Source organism: Pipra filicauda, unplaced genomic scaffold (genome assembly GCF_003945595.2).
Source record: "Pipra filicauda isolate LSUMZ 115617 unplaced genomic scaffold, ASM394559v2 scaffold436_size1054928_pilon, whole genome shotgun sequence".
Taxonomy (NCBI): Eukaryota; Metazoa; Chordata; class Aves; order Passeriformes; family Pipridae; genus Pipra; species Pipra filicauda.
The window spans coordinates 812,660-830,245 of record NW_024104572.1 but is presented as its reverse complement, the minus strand read 5'-3'; the positions used below and the strand labels follow the sequence as shown (position 1 = coordinate 830,245).

At 40.9% G+C, this 17,586-nt stretch overlaps 1 long non-coding RNA gene across 1 annotated transcript; it reads right to left on the bottom strand.

The window, feature by feature from the left end:
* Positions 1-872: 872 nt before the first annotated feature.
* Positions 873-11,078, bottom strand: LOC120324149. The gene is made up of 5 exons (XR_005565191.1): positions 11,025-11,078; positions 8,844-8,911; positions 4,809-4,861; positions 2,369-2,446; positions 873-1,019 (listed from the first exon to the last, which is right to left on the bottom strand). It is a non-coding gene; the product is annotated as an uncharacterized LOC120324149 (long non-coding RNA).
* Between the last annotated feature and the right edge of the window lie 6,508 nt (positions 11,079-17,586).

Here is a 17,586-nt window from a genome sequence, read left to right as displayed (position 1 = left end):
TGGAATCAGGGGTGCCAAAAAGCATTGCTGAAGAGGTTTCATAAAGCTTCAGAGAGTTTCCCCAAGTCAGTAAAGTAATACCAAAATTTTGGCCTTCTGTTCACAACAGAATTCAGGATACCTTGATTTCTATGATCTGCAGAGTTGCAAACTGAGTTCCTCCTCAATTTCCTGTGAAGAACCCACTAGAGATAAGGTCCTTTCATCCAGGGGAGAGGCTGTTCTTCATGAATCTTCTTTCTTGGCAGACTTAGTATATTTTGATATGATCAGTTCTCACAGCATAAAAAAACAGGTATTACAGGGAAATGCTTATTTAGTTGCACTGATGAGAAGGCAAAGCTGTTTTATAAAGTTCAGTAATGAGATACCTTACTCAAGAACATCACCAGCTCTATCAAGTTGATAGATGTTGTTTGAGGCTTCACCGAGCACAAGATGTTTGCTGTCTTGAATCATGTCAATCTACAGAATATCCCTGGATTAAATTCCAGTTTATTTTGAGACTTATCTTCCTGTTTCCTCCTCATTGTAACCAAAATGATTTTCACAAGCATTTGTAGATAATGACCTGTATCTCTCTCTTGATCATCTCAAGCTTGGGTCAGATAAGCCACATAAATGTTATTTATGATATTCTGTGCTGTTATTTTCTGGCCTTTTGCATTTCATTGTTGTATGTGACAGCACAATTATATATAATTGATAGACAGCTTCATATTTCCCAGAAAGAACTTGATAGGTGGCACATAAACCAAACTATTTTTGTTTCTTAGGGGTGTATCTTTTAAAGCTTCTCAACCTGGTCGTATTTTGAAAGAATTCTTATATTTTTCTCTCAATGCCTGTGGCTCATTAAAGATACACTTTAACTGATTTATTATGGAGATAATTTTTCGACAAAGAAAATATCATGCATGGCAAAGCAGATTAAATTCCTCAGCTCCTCAGGTTCCTTCCTTCTACTGCAGTGTGGAAAACAAGGCACAGGATATATCCATCTCCCTGTATATCCCAACCTGCAGAAATACAATGACCTCAGGACCCAGAATTTGCTGCAGAAAAATGTTGGCTGCACAAGACACGCAGTTTTTCACTGATTTTGTGTAGAACTAGAATCAAACTAGGCACTTAAATAAAAGGTTGCGTGCCTTCAGTAGGGTTCCCAATCATGACACACTGCTGAGCAATTCTTAATCCAAAAATATGCTTAAAGGAGGGAATCAAGGTATTGAAGACAAGCCAAAGACCTCCCTCTGTGACTACAGGTTTGCTGTGTGGGTATTTATCACTGTTTCCATGTCAGGTAATTGAGAACAGGTATTCTCTGCTAAACTAAACACAAATTTTCAGCCTGCTTTCATCCCACTTCCAACCTCAGGCACCTACTTGAGGTGTCAGGAGAATATTTGCCCTGGGCTTCTGCTGCAGTCAATGACAAGATACAGGATAAACTGCCAGTGCTTTAAGCACCTCTGTGGCTTTGACAGTCCTTGACAATCAAGGATATCTAAACTCCTAACTCTACATCTTCTACATAGCTAAGTGTCTTATGTTAGTTGGGAGAAATCCAGACTTTCAGTCATAAGAAAAAGTGAAAGGAAAGAAATGTCAGCATCTGATTCATCCAACTTCTCCCCACTGTGCAGATCAATCCTTAATTATACTATCTTCCTGAGAACGATTTCTAGTCTTTGCCTCAGGGCAACTTTCCTAAAAATAAAAATGTGTTTCTTTGAGTGGAATGATAAAAAGAAGCAGTTATGATCCCATATAAGTCATAGATGGTTAGCAGTTATGATCGATACAATCTGAAAACACAGACATGGCTGATAATGCCTCTGCTGTTTTCAACAATGTTTAATTATTTTTAATCAAAAACATGGATTCCACGTATTTTTAATACACTTCACAAATTTCTTTGTATTCTGCTTATGAGACTTACTAAAAAAATAATTTTAAAGGTGTTTCTGCAGTCTTCCACATTGTAAGAAAGAGCAAGTTCTTTTGAGCCTCAGAAACAATTAATGTTTGGCAGCATTTAAATGTGCAGAGCAGAGCAGTGTATTGTAAAGTGCATTCACTTGTGTTAGTCAGCAACTTTTCGAATTTTGGAGAAATCTGAGGCTCCTCTAGTGTATCACATGCTGAAGGAACTAACAGTGTGCTGAACTGAGAGGGGCCAAGCCTGAATCTAACACTGTCCTTGATGATGAGCTAAAGAGACTGAGGTACTGTAGAAATTCACAACAGGGAAAATGGGCTGTATCCTGATCTTCCCTGCACTGAGCGATTCCACTTAAACCAACACACTCACAAAAAGAAAAAGAAAAAAAGGATCATAGCCAAGAAAATCATATTTACTCACATCCTGAATAAAAAGTCAGCCTAATGCAGCAGCTCATCGTGGAGATGTGGGGAGAGAGAGTTATCTTCCATGACACCACTGAATATGAGAAAAAAAGCTATAGATGCAGTTGTAGTGTGGAAAACAATGACTATCAAATGGCTGTGCTTGGGAGTTATCCCACTGGACATTATTTCTGCCTGAGAGTCCTTTAAATTTGAGATGTATCCATGATTCTGCTGGGGAGAAAGGTCATCATTGCTCAGTCGCTGGCTCTCAAAATGTAATAACAACATATTTTATAATGATAAATTATTGGCCACCCAGCCACAGTGGTACACTAATAAAACAGTCTGATCTGCCAGGGTGCATTGTTTACACCTTTTCCTCTTTCACTTAGAATTAGTTTGCATTGAAACATATAACAGCTCTATTTCCCAGAGACAGGGAGTGCAAGTGAACCTGTTAGCTGAGCTCCTTCACACTCCCTGGACAATAGCCAGGGGACACTTCAGTAAAACCTCCTGCAGTTGGTGGGATAAACTGTCTCCTTGCCTGAGGGAACCTCAGCATTAAAGTTATTAAATAAAACAGCCAGTCTGGCAGTTGGCTATGAGAAGCAATTTATACCATTGTAAATGGATTAGCAAAATGTAATTTCTTTTAACGTTTCCGTTTCAATTATTTCAAACAGATGTGCAGTTATAAATGTTAAGGAATTGTTTAAATGTTTCTCACAATGGAAAAAGTAAATATAGGTTAGAGCTCTGGACTCCCAGGTGAGTTTTCTACGTTTTTCTGTTTTCTTTATTTTAAGGCTTTCCACGTACTGCTGTAAAAGTTGCCCATTTGGAGACCAGGAGGAAAAAAAAAATAATATTTGTGCTCCTGATGAAGCAGGGTATTACACTAATCAGGAAAATATAGATTTGAAATGTCTTGAGGACCAGAGGAAAGCCTACGGCTGTTCTTATCCTACATTCTCAGCTGGTGTATTTTGACATCAAGAGCCTGGAGCAGTGCATGAGATACCAAGAGAGAGACTACACCACATATCTGTGTGTGTGAGGAGCGGGGGGAATCTCTCTTGGAAGAAGAGCTCTGTGGATTTCCTCTGAGAAGGGTTAATTAACATACATTGCTGGCAGCTCAGAAACCATCGCAGCCTCTTACGGTGATTTCAGCAATATCTCACCTGAGCTCTACTATTTTTTTTCCCTTTTCCTTATTTTTTTTGCTATGCTGTTGCAATTAAGCTATGAGATACAACAAGAAATATGACTACTGGCAGGGGATAATCATGTCCTTGGGGGTGTAATCAAGCACCAAGAAGAAACCAGAGCTCACGATCCCCTATGGGCACGATTACTCCATGATGGCCATATCCATCCAGATACTGCACTGGTACCATAAACTGCTTTTTTTGTATATATATATATATTTAAATGTATTACCCAGGCAAGTGACTTGTCTCAAGCTGCCATGTTGTGTCAGACCAGGCTGGTTGCAGCCAGTCCCCTCAACGACCCCGCCGACGCAAGGAAATTTCCACCAGGGATCCACCCGGGTGTACAGACCTCCCGCCTCTCAAAACGTCTCTCCACGACACGCTCGCAAAGCTGAATTAAAGTTGCTGCAGACTTTAAAAGAGGGGGTGGCGAGGGGCAAAAGTAGGGCAGCAAGAAATAAGGGGCGAGGCTTGCTCAGTTGAGAGCAGCCGTGGAGAAGCCCGAGGGCTGAGATGGCAGTCATCATCGATTCAAGGAGGGGGAGATGTCAAGGACGGGGAATGTCAAGCAGGAACAACAATAAGGGTGCTTAGCAGTGCCAAGCCTTCCAAAAACAGCACAAATAAAGCTACAGGGCTGTTGGGATTGGTCTATTTGCTGCTTGAGATCACAAGAAAAATGTAAAAAAAAAAGATGATACGTTTACAATGTACGTCCGTCCTCTCCCTCCTGCCTACACAAAAGTAATTAAAAATATTCTCTCCCTCTCTTCCTCTCACACCCCCACCCCCACTGGCATCATCTTGAAATAGTCTTTTCAAACAAAGTTAGAAACAAGCAAGTGCTCTACGTGGAACCAATCATGTCAATATTCAGATAAGCAGCAGCAACACACCGGCCCTGAACAAATAATCAAATGTTAAAGGGAGAGCTACAAGAACACAAACACACTCCAGTTTTCAGTCTGCAACACTGTCTGCAGTGTGTGTGTGCGTATTCTTGAAGCATCAACACCTGCCTTAGCAGGTGATAGAATTTCATGGCACAAAATGTATTTATCCAATGGGTTTTTACACACAGTTTACTGCAGATTCTCACATAAGTGACAGAATTAATTATTTTTTTACTGATGCAGCACCAAATGTGCTGATATTTTCAGGTGTGTACACACATGTGATCACACACAAACACACACAGAGAACAGCTTGAAAGTGCAATAAAAACCAACTCACCACAAAATCTGTTAGGCTGGACCACTGAGTCTGTTACTGAATAAATGACAACACTGCAAGAAAACACCAAGTAATGTTTTTAAGATGTCTGAATGGATAGCCAACATTTTCCATGGTTTTAAAATTTGATTTTTTTTCATATTGAACAATTTTTAAATTGTAAGAGAGAATTAAGCCTCAGCACTTAGGTCACTGACTTGTATTAGAATCATGTAAGCCCTGAAAATCCCTGACCACAGAGGAAAGGGTGGATCTGGGACCGCAAGAAATGTTGATTTTCCAGGCATGTTTTATAAAAGGAAATCAAAAGCCCCCTACGTGCATAATACATGGAGTTGTGGAGCACTGCAGGAAACTAAACAGAAATTCAAATTCTGCTTTGGTTTACTACACTGTCTCTGAAACCAAAATACTTTTGTTTGGCTGCAACTTCAGTGAACAAACCTTCCAATAGGTTATTTCCAACCTAACTGAGGGACTCTGCAACACTTCCCACCCAGAAGTATACAGCATGTTCTTGACATATACAATATGGTATAATCAATTTATATATTCTTGATGTACAAATCTTTTTTTTCCCCTTCTTTTCAACTTTTAACATGTCAAAACATATGACTCTTGCAAGGGAGGAAAATATACTCTTTTGTAGAAAAGCTCATTTTAAACCTTCCTAAGAACAGTGATTCTGTTTCACAATAAAAATGGAATGATATTCACCCAAAATTTGCGCTTTTCTGGGACCTCTGTGACATTACTCATTACTGTGACATTACTTCTGGCACAGTAGGGAATTTCACTGCAATAAACTGTAACCAAGGAAAACCCTCCTTTTTACTGCTCCGCTGTGCATTTGATTTTCTGCATATTTAGAAAAAGGAAGATATTTCCGTCTGAATAAATTAGTTTTCCTAGTAAGGTATTTTCCACACACACGGAGAAATATTATCCCTATTGCCCACGGTCTTCCAGTTCAAAGGGAAGAAAGAAGATGGAAAAGTAGAACACCAGGGAACACTCGATCACGTTGTGCCTTTCAAGCAGTGACCCTTTCTGCAGCTATTACCAGAGATTAGTTTGAGAACTCCGTTGGCTGGAATTGGACAGGCTTAATAAGGAAGACAGTCATATTCCTCAAAGGCTTTTGGCCTCCTGTGTCAGAGCTGGAGCCTGTCGATCAAATTCCCACTCCCACACCAGATTAGAGGTTAAAACTTTGTCGGCCCACACTGGGGGCAGCCAGCAGGGAGGAGGAAGGTTCGTGGCACATCCTCTTTCCTCGGAGATGGCGAGGAAAGGGGAGGCTCCTGCGGCGTGAGCTGAGGGGGCTTTGAAGGACGGCACTGTCCATAAAGACGGAGGCAGGCAGGACCTGCAGCTGGGTAATCACCTTCTCAGAAGTAGTTTGGAGGCTGTTTGTGCGTGAAGCTCGTCCTCACAAAAGTAAGGAGAGGTGCAGAGGCAAGTGGCACAGCTGCCCACAGCGGTGGTGGTCGGATAAACGGCTGTGGTTACGAAGGAAGTGGAGTTTTGAGTCGTGATTTATGAATTTTAAGCACCAGCTGGGTGAGGCTAAACCTGTGTAACCCCTCGAGGTTTGTCACTAAGAGCAAAAGAGAGGCTGAATGTCAGGGAGCAGCACTGGCCAGGACTGTGGGTGTCCTGTGGGCAGCAGGGCTGGGACTGACAGCTGGACATCAGCCAAGCCTGTGGTGATGAGGTAGGGGCTGGATCTGATCCAGTTCTGTCCATGGGCATGATCATGACCCCATCCATGGGACAACATCCCATCCCACCCCCAGAGAGTTGCCCAATGCCTGTGAGTGGGGCTGTCCCCTGGTGTTTCCTGACTGCTTTGCCTCTGGTTGGAGGTGTGGGACAGGCTCTGGATGCCAACCCCTGATCTGACACCCACCATGGGGAGCCCCCGATGTTCCTGGACCCCAGGGAGTCACCTTCCATCAGAGCATCCTGGTAGAAGCAGCCCTCAGCTGCACTGTGTGTAAGCTGCCCCTGTGCCCCAGCAGCCAAAGCTCCAGGAGGGGTTGTGCCCTCAAGGACATTACGGAGTCCAGCCAGAGGAAATGAAGGACCTGGCTGAGGACCAGGCTTACTGCACTATGGGGTCATTCTACTGTCCATCCACACCAGGAAAAATTTAACCTGTCTATTCCAGGCCCAAAGTATAGAATCATAGAATGATTTGTGTTAGAAGGGACCTTAAAGATCGCATAGTTCCAACCCTCCTGCTGTGGGCAGAGACACCTTCCACTAGTCCAGATCGTTCAGAGCTTCATCCAACCCATCCTTTAACACTCTGGGGCATCCAAAGATTCTCTGGGAAACCCATTCCAGTGCTTCACCACCCTCACAGCAAAGAAATTCTTCCTAATACCTTACCTAACCCTATCCTTTTTCATATTGAAGCCATTCCCCCTTGTACTATCACTATATGCCCTCGTAAACAGCCCCTCTGCAGCCTTCCTGTAGGCCCCTTTTAGGTACTGGAAGGTTGCTATAAGGTCTCCCCAGAGCCTTCTCTTATCCAGGCTGAACTCAGACAACTCTTTCAGCCTGTGTGCATAGCAGAGCTGCTCCATCCCTCTGATCATCTTGGTGCCTCCTCTGGACTCGCTCCAGCAGCTCCATGTCCTTCCTGTGCTGGGCCTCCGGGGCTGGAGGCAGCTCTGCAGGTGGGGTCTCACCTGAGGGGGCAGAGGGACAGAATCCCCTCCTCACCTGCAGCCCAGGGTATGGTTTGGCTTTCTGGGCTGTCAGTTCACGTTGCTGGGTCATGGCCTCTTCTGGGATACAAACACGTGGCTCTCTATAGGAGCCAAATTTCCTCTGTGACACACAGCCGGGGCATTGAGTCACAGAGCAGGCTTTCCCTCCTGATTTCTTTCCATGCATTGTTTCTATAGGTGTTTGCACAACCACCTTGCTTCCTTCCAGCACTGCCAAGATGGGGCTTCGTCAGATCTTGTTCTCTGTGGTGTGTTTCAGCAGAGTGTTGTGCACCCTCACGTCTCCCCCACTGCACGGAGAGTTGAAGGGACTTTGCTTCTGGCAACATCAGGCCCCTGATTCCCAGTGGGTTCTATTAACATCTCATCCCAGCTCTCGTTTTCCATCTGCGTAGATATTCATATTAGCTTGCTAAAACTAAGCAAGAAAAAAGCTCTGTGGGGCCGACTTGTCTGCAGGCTGTTTGTCTTTTCTGTACAGCTGCAGGCAAGCATCTGTAAAGTTTCAATATTTGCTCTAAATGAAATGTCTCTCAGCTAGAACTCCATTTCATGTAGTATTGCTGGTGCAGAGAAGATGTAGCCTGTAAACAGAAAAATAAAGCCCCTCGGGACGCTGATGCTACAGGTAATAAAGGTGTTAATTGCTCTTCCTTGGCCTAGTTTTAGATTACCTATATTGCATCTTTCTTATTATTAATATATATTGCTATCTTATGATTTAAGCTGTCATCATAATCTTGCTTAGAAATACATATGTTATCAGATATACTGGATATCTTTTTTAATTGTTGTGTGAATGTTAGGGATTAAGAAAGCGCAGCTGTAGAACAACAGAAACAACCTTGAATCACAAGAAAACACAACTTTAAAGCAACATAAAAGCCAATCTAGTTGATTGTCCCTGTCCCAAAACAGGGTCATTGTTAATATTCAGTTACTACTAATAGGTGGTAGCTTAATTTTTTCTTTAAGATCTCCATAGACATAGACAAGCTGGAACTTTTGCAGCCCTCATCAGAATATTGTGCCCATGTCATGCACACCAACATGAATATTCCTTGTGACAATGTTGCATCTCACATTCTCCAGTATGACTGTCCACCCCACTCCATTTTATTGCTTTCCCTTTCTGGACCTGGTTGGCATCCAATCTCCTGTTTAGCTTCAGACAGCTCTAATGTCACTTTTTGAGACATAAATCAGGGATAGCACCAACCTCTGCAAGTGCCACTGAAAAATCCGGATGGTCCCTGGGAAAGTAATATTTTAGAGAGGCTTCTATTTTTACCTTTAAGCTCAAATTTGCAAGTCCATGAGCTGTTCAATCAAACCGACAGGGAACCTTCATCTCTTGCACTGCAACCAGCAGAAAAAGTTTGTATTTACCAGTAAAACAACCTGAAATTAGAGAAACTACTGCACAGCTACGTAGAAAAGGCAACAACTTTGAGTTCTAAACCCAGATGTGCTCTGACATAGCTATTCAGAGGTGAAAAATATCTTTTTTCTGCTAACAAATCCCTGAGCAAAATATATTTAATCTCATATTAACTATAAGTAACTGAAACTTGTTATTTTGGTTAGGTTTCCAAAGCCTCTTTTCTCATGTAGAAGTTTGAAGTGTTGGATTGGGAAGAAGGATTTTAGCCACTTAATTGCATAATGAAATTATTTTCTGGGTTTTATATGCATCATAATATCTACATTTAGCATTCTATTATCATTAGTGCTTGAGGACATCTTTCATTTAGCTACTTAGAGATTTTTATATCCAACTCCCAGAGGTAAAAGTCATCATCTTGCTGAGTTTGAAAGTTTTCTTTCCCAGCATCTTATTCTTCAATCTCAAAGGCCTGACATTTTTTAAACTCTTGGCATTCCCTTCAGTAACAAGGTTGAAATTTGAATATGCTACATCCATTTGGCTCCAATTTGATGCTTCACTGAGGCACAGCCTGGACGAGGAGAGAGGAAAAAATGAATCTGAATGCCAACCATCTATTGGGATAACTAAGTAAAAAATCAGCAGGTCTCAGGCTGTAACTGAGAAGGAGCATTACCCCATAAGTGAGAAGGAATTTATTTTGCATGAAATTATAGAAATATAAGTTGCCAGTGATATAACAGAGTTATTAAATTTAGCATCAGTCCAAGAGGAATTTAGACTAATCTGGTGGCACGGCAGTAACTCACTAGACTTTTAAGGACACAGAATGATTTCGTGAATTGATTTAATAGTTAAACAAATATTCAGTCCTGAGAGGAAAAGAAAACCATGCAAACCTAAGGTTAATGGAGACTGGTCCCAGGGGACGTCTTTTTATTCCTTGATGCTGTCTCTTAGGCTTCAAATGTTCTTGTGTCTCTATGCAAATGAGCTGCTTACAAAATCCAGCTCTTTCAAGTATGTTCTGAGCGCTACTGTCTATGTCATTTTGTAGTAAACACATTTTTGTTGCATAGCAATATGTTTCTTTTAGAAGATGGGTAAATATGCAAAATGTTTCTGTAACTATTTGTCAGATAGTCAGACAGATTTTTTGCCTATCCTCAGGCCCCTTTTATGTTCTCTCTCTGTGAACATATGCGACAAGAGCTCTCCCAACACAAACACTTGAAGGAATCAAACTGCAAGCTCTTTTTTCTACCAACATTTGCACAAAGAAAAAAGAATCGAAAAAGAAAGAGGAGAAAAGTATATTTTATCATGTAGTGGAGTAGAAACACACTGTGAATTGTGACCAGCTCTTGTGGCTCCTGACTTCACAGGAACTTGTGAAGTTTTGTTGATCCTTGCGCTGGTACTGTTCAACATATAAGCATCTCAGGAAGGGAAGTGAGAAACAGAAGCCAAAGTTCTTGTTAATATGTCAGCAACCAGATGTCAATGAGACAATCTCCCAGTTTCCTTGGAGTCACTCCAGATGCAATATGTGACAAATGAGCAACTGCTCAACCCATAGCACAAGCAAAGTGAATATGTTGCAGAGAGAAGACAGACATACCAAAGGACTTCCCTCTTCTGCAACACGCCCTGTTATTGAGGGCATTTGTTCAAGGGTTGGTTCATTTGCAGCTTTGAAGACTCTGCACTGATAAAATCAAGTTCCCTAGTTTCCTGAGCAGTGATTTTCCACAGGCTGCTGTAGGCACACACCTCAATAACCAGCTCACCAGGCCTTTCTTTCAACCACAAATGACTGGGGGAAGTTGGCGTTTATGGAGGAAATTGTTCCCTGTGAGGGTGGTGAGGACCTGGCTCAGGCTGCCCAGAGAAGCTGTGGCTGCCCCATCCCTGGAAGTGTTAAAGGCCAGGTTGGATGGGGCTCTGAGCAACCTGGGATAGTGAAAGGTGTCCCTGCCCATGGCAGGGTGGGAACAAGATGATCTTTCAAGTCCCTTCCAAACTAAATCATTCAAAGATTCTACGATTCTATAATTTTATTGAATGTCTGGGATAGAATCTTACCTGGAGGTAGTTTTGCCTGAAGTCCAATCTGCCTGAATCATGTCCCATCAAGCCTTATTCTGTCATGTCTCCAAGTGCAGGGGGTGCAATCTGCCCAGTGCCCAGAATGCAGAGTGGGTATGAAGTCACTGGGAAATCGCTATGGAACAGGCTCCTGTGATATCACTGGTACAAAAGCTTTTGTTGAATATAAAATTCTGCCATTCTCCATTTAGATGAGCCAGCTGCATTAGCAAACAACCTGATTTGAATCATGTGTGCCTCTACCAGGTTGAATCTCATATGCCACCATCCTTTTGACATGAATGGCTTTTTTATTATTATGAGTTTTTGCACCCTAATGTAGAGCCCTTCGACCCCTTCAAATCTTCTTTTCTAGGAGAAAAATATATAATTGTTATTGATCACAAATAGTCTCTTTAAAACATTCCAGAATACAGAAAAGATAGTCTTTCACTCTTCCATTTTTCTTTCCACACCTAAACTTAAACTTTGGCTGTTTAGGTGGTTGTGTTGCTTCATTAATACTCTGATAAGACATAGCGGACCAAAGATTCAACCATAATTATTCTTAAAGCACAACTTCAACAGCATCTTTTCAAGAGTTGTATAAAGAATGCTTTGATTCAAGCTTCTGTGTACCAAAATGAATGAGACCTTTTATGACAAGCACTTACAAATACACCCAGGAAGCCACAAATGATGTGACTGGCTACAGGCACGCCTCCAAACTGCTGGGAGTTAGTAACACAGTCATTCTACTTTATTTGGGGGAAGGTTTTCCCTTTATGAACCAATCATCCAGTCTGCCACTCTTCCTGTGATTCAAAACACGTGCAAGGAAGTGTTATTTCTACAAAACAAGTGTTATTTCCACAGAAGTTCCCGGAGTTTGAGATCAACGTGGCAAACACTCAAGTGATTTTTTGTTCTAGTCACACAACCACAGGAACACAAATGGTTTTTGTGTTAAGAGACCAGCCAGCACTTCCAAATTCTTATCTTATAAGAACTATACATTGATGCAAAGCTCCATGATGTAATACTGCCAGAAGCCCTGCAAGCTCTATACATTTGCAAGCTCTATAAATTATTCTCATCAATTTTACAGTAACATTTACTTGATATGGCAGAGGATAAAAAGTTGGAGCATGGAGACATCTTGCTATGGACAGAGTCTCAGCTTTATATCCAGTTCCATTCCCATCCTGCCATGAGTAGATACCTGTCATTCTGGATGAGGTGTTAAGAGCAGTAATTATGAGAGCAGTTAGTTACATCAGTTCCCTCTGTGCCTTTGAGAGCTGCATGTTTCTATTGCCTCAGTAAGGTGGACCCTCGGACTGCAGCAAACATGGGTCTTTGAGGTGAATTGATGAATATGGGTTTCAGCATGAAAAATTTACTACTAAATATAGGAATGTTTATAAAGATGAGGAGCAAAAACTGAGAATTTGAGTTCTTGTTAACAACATAAATGAGAAAATTGTTGCAGGTGTTTTCAAAGTTACCTAAGATAATGCCAAGTGTTGTGCAGGGCAAAGTGATTCCAGTGCAAGAGGAGCCAGACAATGATGAGGACAATGGTTCATCGAGGTTGGAGGAGTCACCAAGGTTAAGTTGGTCTATGTCCTGTGTCAAAACTGCTTCCATAAAGAAAAGGGTCATTGTCAAAGGAAACTCTCCCCTGAGGGGAACAGAGGCCCAGAATGCAGACCAGAACCACTTCTTACAGTTCTTAGGGTAGAACCTCCCCAAGGTCCAGGTTAAAGATGTGCAGAGAAAGCTTCCCACCCTGGTACAGCCCCTGGGTCATTATCCATCAGTGATTTATCAGGTAGGCAGCAGTGAAGTTGCAACAAGAATCCTGATGGCAATCAAGAGAGACTTCAGGTCCTGGGGACAACTGATTAAGGGATCAGGAGCACAAGTAGTGTTCTACTCTATCCTTCCAGTTGCAGGGAATGATGAGGGAAGAAACAGGAAGAGTCAGCAGACCAATACATGGCTCCAAGCCTGGTGTCACTGTCAGAGTTTTGATCCTGGGTTGGTCTGTGTGACAGATGGGGTACACCTGTCTTAAAAGGGGAAAAGAATCTTTGTGAATGAGTTAACAGGGGTCATTGATAGAACTTTAAACTAGATTTGATAGGGAATGGGGATAAACCAGGCTCACAAGATCTATGCCTGGGGTGGCACATTGATGTTTGAGGGATGGTGACAGCGAGGTCCTTCTGTCTGCCGTGTCAGTGGACATAGGGGATGGAAATTCCCTTGGAAGCAAAGAAACAAGGGTTATTCATGTGTTGGAAACCATCGAGGCCCATTAAAGTGGTCACCCCAGAAGAAAGGTGATCATCAATTTGGGTTTTAGTGCATCTACACCAATTCCCACAGCATGGGCAACAAACAGGACGAGCCAGAAACCGTGGCACAGCTGGAAAAAGCACAGCCTTCCATACATTCCAGGAACATCCTGGACTGTTTCATCTCTGCTGTGTTGTATTTCCAGCAGACATCTGATAAGTCTCACGGCTGCTAGCCCTTGTTCTCTACAAACTTCAACTTTTCAAATGTGTGGAAGGTAATTCCTGGCACAGCTGGTGAGGAAGACAACCAGGGGAAGTGCCCTGCTAGACCTGTTTGTGAATGGAGAAGGACTTGTGGATGATGTAAAGGTTGGGGGCCATTTTGGGCACAGTGATAATGAAATTATAGGATTTTTCCAATTCCTGGAGAATTGGAGGGTCATCAGCACAACCTTGAACTTCCAGATGGCAGACTTCAGCTTGTTTAAGAGCCTGGTTGACAGGAGAGGCTGTCCTGAGGGGCAAAGGAGGCCAGGAAGGCTGGAGATTCTTCAAGAGGGAAATCTTCAAGGCACAGGAGGAGGTTGTGATGAAAGATGAACTGGTGGGAAACAAGACCCCCCCGGCTGAACAGAGGTTTGTGATTTTGGTGCTTCCCTGACAATTGAAGGTACCAATATAAACTAACAATCATATGACAAGATGCTAGGACATCAAAGGGAGGAGCTACTGCAATTCAATCTAAAGGACAGAGAGAAGATGAATCAATATTTATTACTAAAAAACTCTGCTGGGAATTTCTGCAGTTCAGAGGATACAGAACTTTGTCCTTGAAGAGTGAAAAAAACTGCTTTTCTAGAACAGTGACATGACTGGAATCAAAATCCTTGTTCCAAAAATTCGGGAATAGCCAAAATCAATACCCTTAGCACGCCTCCACAGATTTCTGTGCAGAATCCTCATTCCATGTATTAACTGAGAAGGCTGTGCCAGAAGGAAATGAGAAAAGAGGCTGCTCCAAAGCAGTCTCCAGATTTTTAAATCATCTTGAAAACAATAATCGGGCTAGATTATAGGATTTACATCTGATGCCTGAGACAAATTTGCTTTAGTAACTAATTTAATTGTTTGCATTATACATACAATAAACATGCAGTGTGTTGCAACTGTAAGAAAATATAGTTGGTGTTTTGTTTGTTTAAACTGAATTTAATCACAACCTAATTTACTAAGTTAACTTTTGCACCGGTCTGATTGTTGTTAAAGTACAAAGAAGTCATAATTCTTGCAGTAATTGTTTGCCTGACAATAATATGCAGAGTACTACGTATCATGTCATATTTTTGAGTTCACTGTCTTGGGGTTAGCTTTCATTCTGAAGGTCAAAGAATTGTCAGGACAAAAAAGGTTTTGGCCATATTAAAGCCACACTCCTAAGTACATAGTAGTGTTATACTACTATGACATTAACTACACTAAAATGAATCACCAATTTAAACATGGCTGAGGATTTACCAGCACTGCAAGTGTCCTTCTTTTCCTACAAGTTCAGCTTAGCTCATTCCCAGTCCATCTTCTGATCTGTGTTTGCATATCAAGTAACAAAAGCAAAAGGAAAAAAACTACCTCTCTGCCTTTCATAAGAACTCTTGTCTGTGTGCTTGAGGGTCTAGGGAAGGAGAATTTCCTCATCATTCCTAGACTTGCTCTAAACCTTCATGCTGTGTTGAATAAAAAGTAGAACCCATTTTTACATTCATTTCCATTGTGTTCTGCATTTCTATTTATGGAAGCCATTCAGTGTGTGCAAATACCACCTTCTTTCAAATTCTGCTGTATTTCTCCTCTGGCTCAATAATTAAAACAGATAGTGATTACCATGACTAAATACTGAAAGCTCCGAGTTTTGCATTATTTTTTATTTTCTGCACCTTAAATTGGTCAGTAGTTAGTTCTTTTTGTCATATGGGCTTTGCATTTAACAATGTTTTGGGAGATCATGTCTAATCTCCAGAATAACACTGGTAGTACCTCACTGCACTTCCTGCAAGCATTTAATCCATCTCCATATTAATTAATTTCAACTTTCTCCTTACATGGGACTTAACTGAATGGATTTTTTACTTTCCATTATTTTTAACACTAATCCTCTATTAAATTGGAACTCCTCTGGCCATTTTGACATTCATACAAAACAGAGTTATTGTAACTCAACCTCCTTGAAAATTATTCTACCTTGTCTGGAATATGCACATGAGGATGTTGAATGACCTTGAGCGCTCACTGGCAAATGACCTTGAACATTCTTTCCAAATCCTATACTTTGATTTTGTAAAAACATTACTTAAGAGATTTAAATGTGTTAATTTAACTGTATTGTACTATCCAGCCTATTTATTTTTATTTTTTTATTATTTTTAAGGATCTTTGATATTAATTAAACAACAATATTGCTTGACACAATTTTTCTTTGCTACATAAACATGTATTATTGAATTACCCCTGTAAGTCTGATTACTAAATTATCTCAATAATGACCTACTCTTGTCTTGCGACTATGGAATAAAAACATCCTTTGAAGTTTTCTGTGTTCTTAGTAATAGGCTAAAAATGCCACAATGGAATCCTATTCTTATTGAAGACTTGGCTTCCACATTACTCATTATTTCTTTTACTAATTCATTACTAATTACTGCAGTGCCCAAGAGACCTGGTTGTAGACAAGAATGTTCAGCACTCTATGAATATTAAACAAATAAAAGTTTATTCTTTCAGATAAAAATGGGAGCGTTGTTAAAACTAATGAGATATCTATAATATAATATATTACGTGTTATTATATGTAATATATAATATACAATGCATAATAATGATATATAATAACAGATTATATATGTTATATGTTATATATAATTCAATAACGTATTTACTTTCACTCATTTGACTTTCATTTCATGAAGTTTTATTCATCTGTGTATTTTAGAAGTTGTAGGCTTAAATTATTTAATTGTTTCTTTTCAACTGCTTTAATGAACATTGCTTCCCAAATCTTCGTTTGCGAAGCCCAGCCATGATGATGAATGAACATTGCTTTATTTTAAAGTGTTGTTCTGTTGTTCTTCTTCAGCCACCCCATCTACTGCCCTAAATAGAATAGCAATGGAATAGTAATCTCATGAACACCCTTTACCAATAATTCCATGTGTTACATTTGTTTATGAATTAGGATGGCTGGAAAAAAATTCATTAATCCAATCCTAGTACAGCTCTTGATAATATGACTTGTTTTCTTTTCTTTCTGCTATAATTAACATGAAAATTATCTACTGAGCAGGACTTGATGAATTACTGTCCTCCCCGTGATTTCTGATTTGTAGAGACATCAGATCACAGGTGTCTCCAAGGTTACCCCACCAGTGTGTCTCAGGCTTCCCCCTCCTCCTGTAGGTTCCTCAGCCCCTACAAAACCCTGTCCTAGGGAGTACAAACCTGGGAAGAGGCTGCAGCACCCAGTAATCATCACTTTAAACACCAAAATGCTGGATTTTGTGCATTTTTTTTTTCCTCACCCACCCTGTAATAACAGATGAAGAAAAAGGAAATCACAGAGGTTACAGGATACAAGGCTTGAGAGAGAGTTTACCTGTCCTCTAGTCCCAAACAGTTCTGAGAGAAAACTGAAAGGGACATTTATTTCTAATTCTCAGAGCTGGGAAGGAAGGGGAGCCTTCAGATAGTGGCAAACTATTTTACACTACATATGCTTAGCTTACAGCTAAAGAGCAGTGCTGACACATGGATTTAAAAAAAAAAAATAATAATTCTACAAAGCAATGTAAATAAGGCAAAGGGAAAAAAAAAAACAGGGAAAAAAAACCATAATCAAGAAGTTTAAAACACTAAATGAAATAAAGAAAACTGAGTTTTATGTCAGAAGGGAACATTCCAATACATTTTTGGTTGTTTAATATTCCTACTGCTTGAATTGATCCTATGGTGTTTTGCATCTCACAGGCACGTGCTACTGCTCCTTTGACACAGCGAGTTGTTGACCATATGCTTGACAGAATGGGGTACCACTCACTAGAAATCTCATCTCCTGATAAAACTATTGCTGACAGATTTAAAAGCCGTTGTTTTTCCTCCGGAGAGGGGCTGTGTACAAGTAGCTGCACTGAGGGTTGTGTGTTTGTTGTCTTGCAGTCACGTTCAGATCCAGCCCACTCGGTTTGCAGAGAGATTTGTTCTGACTG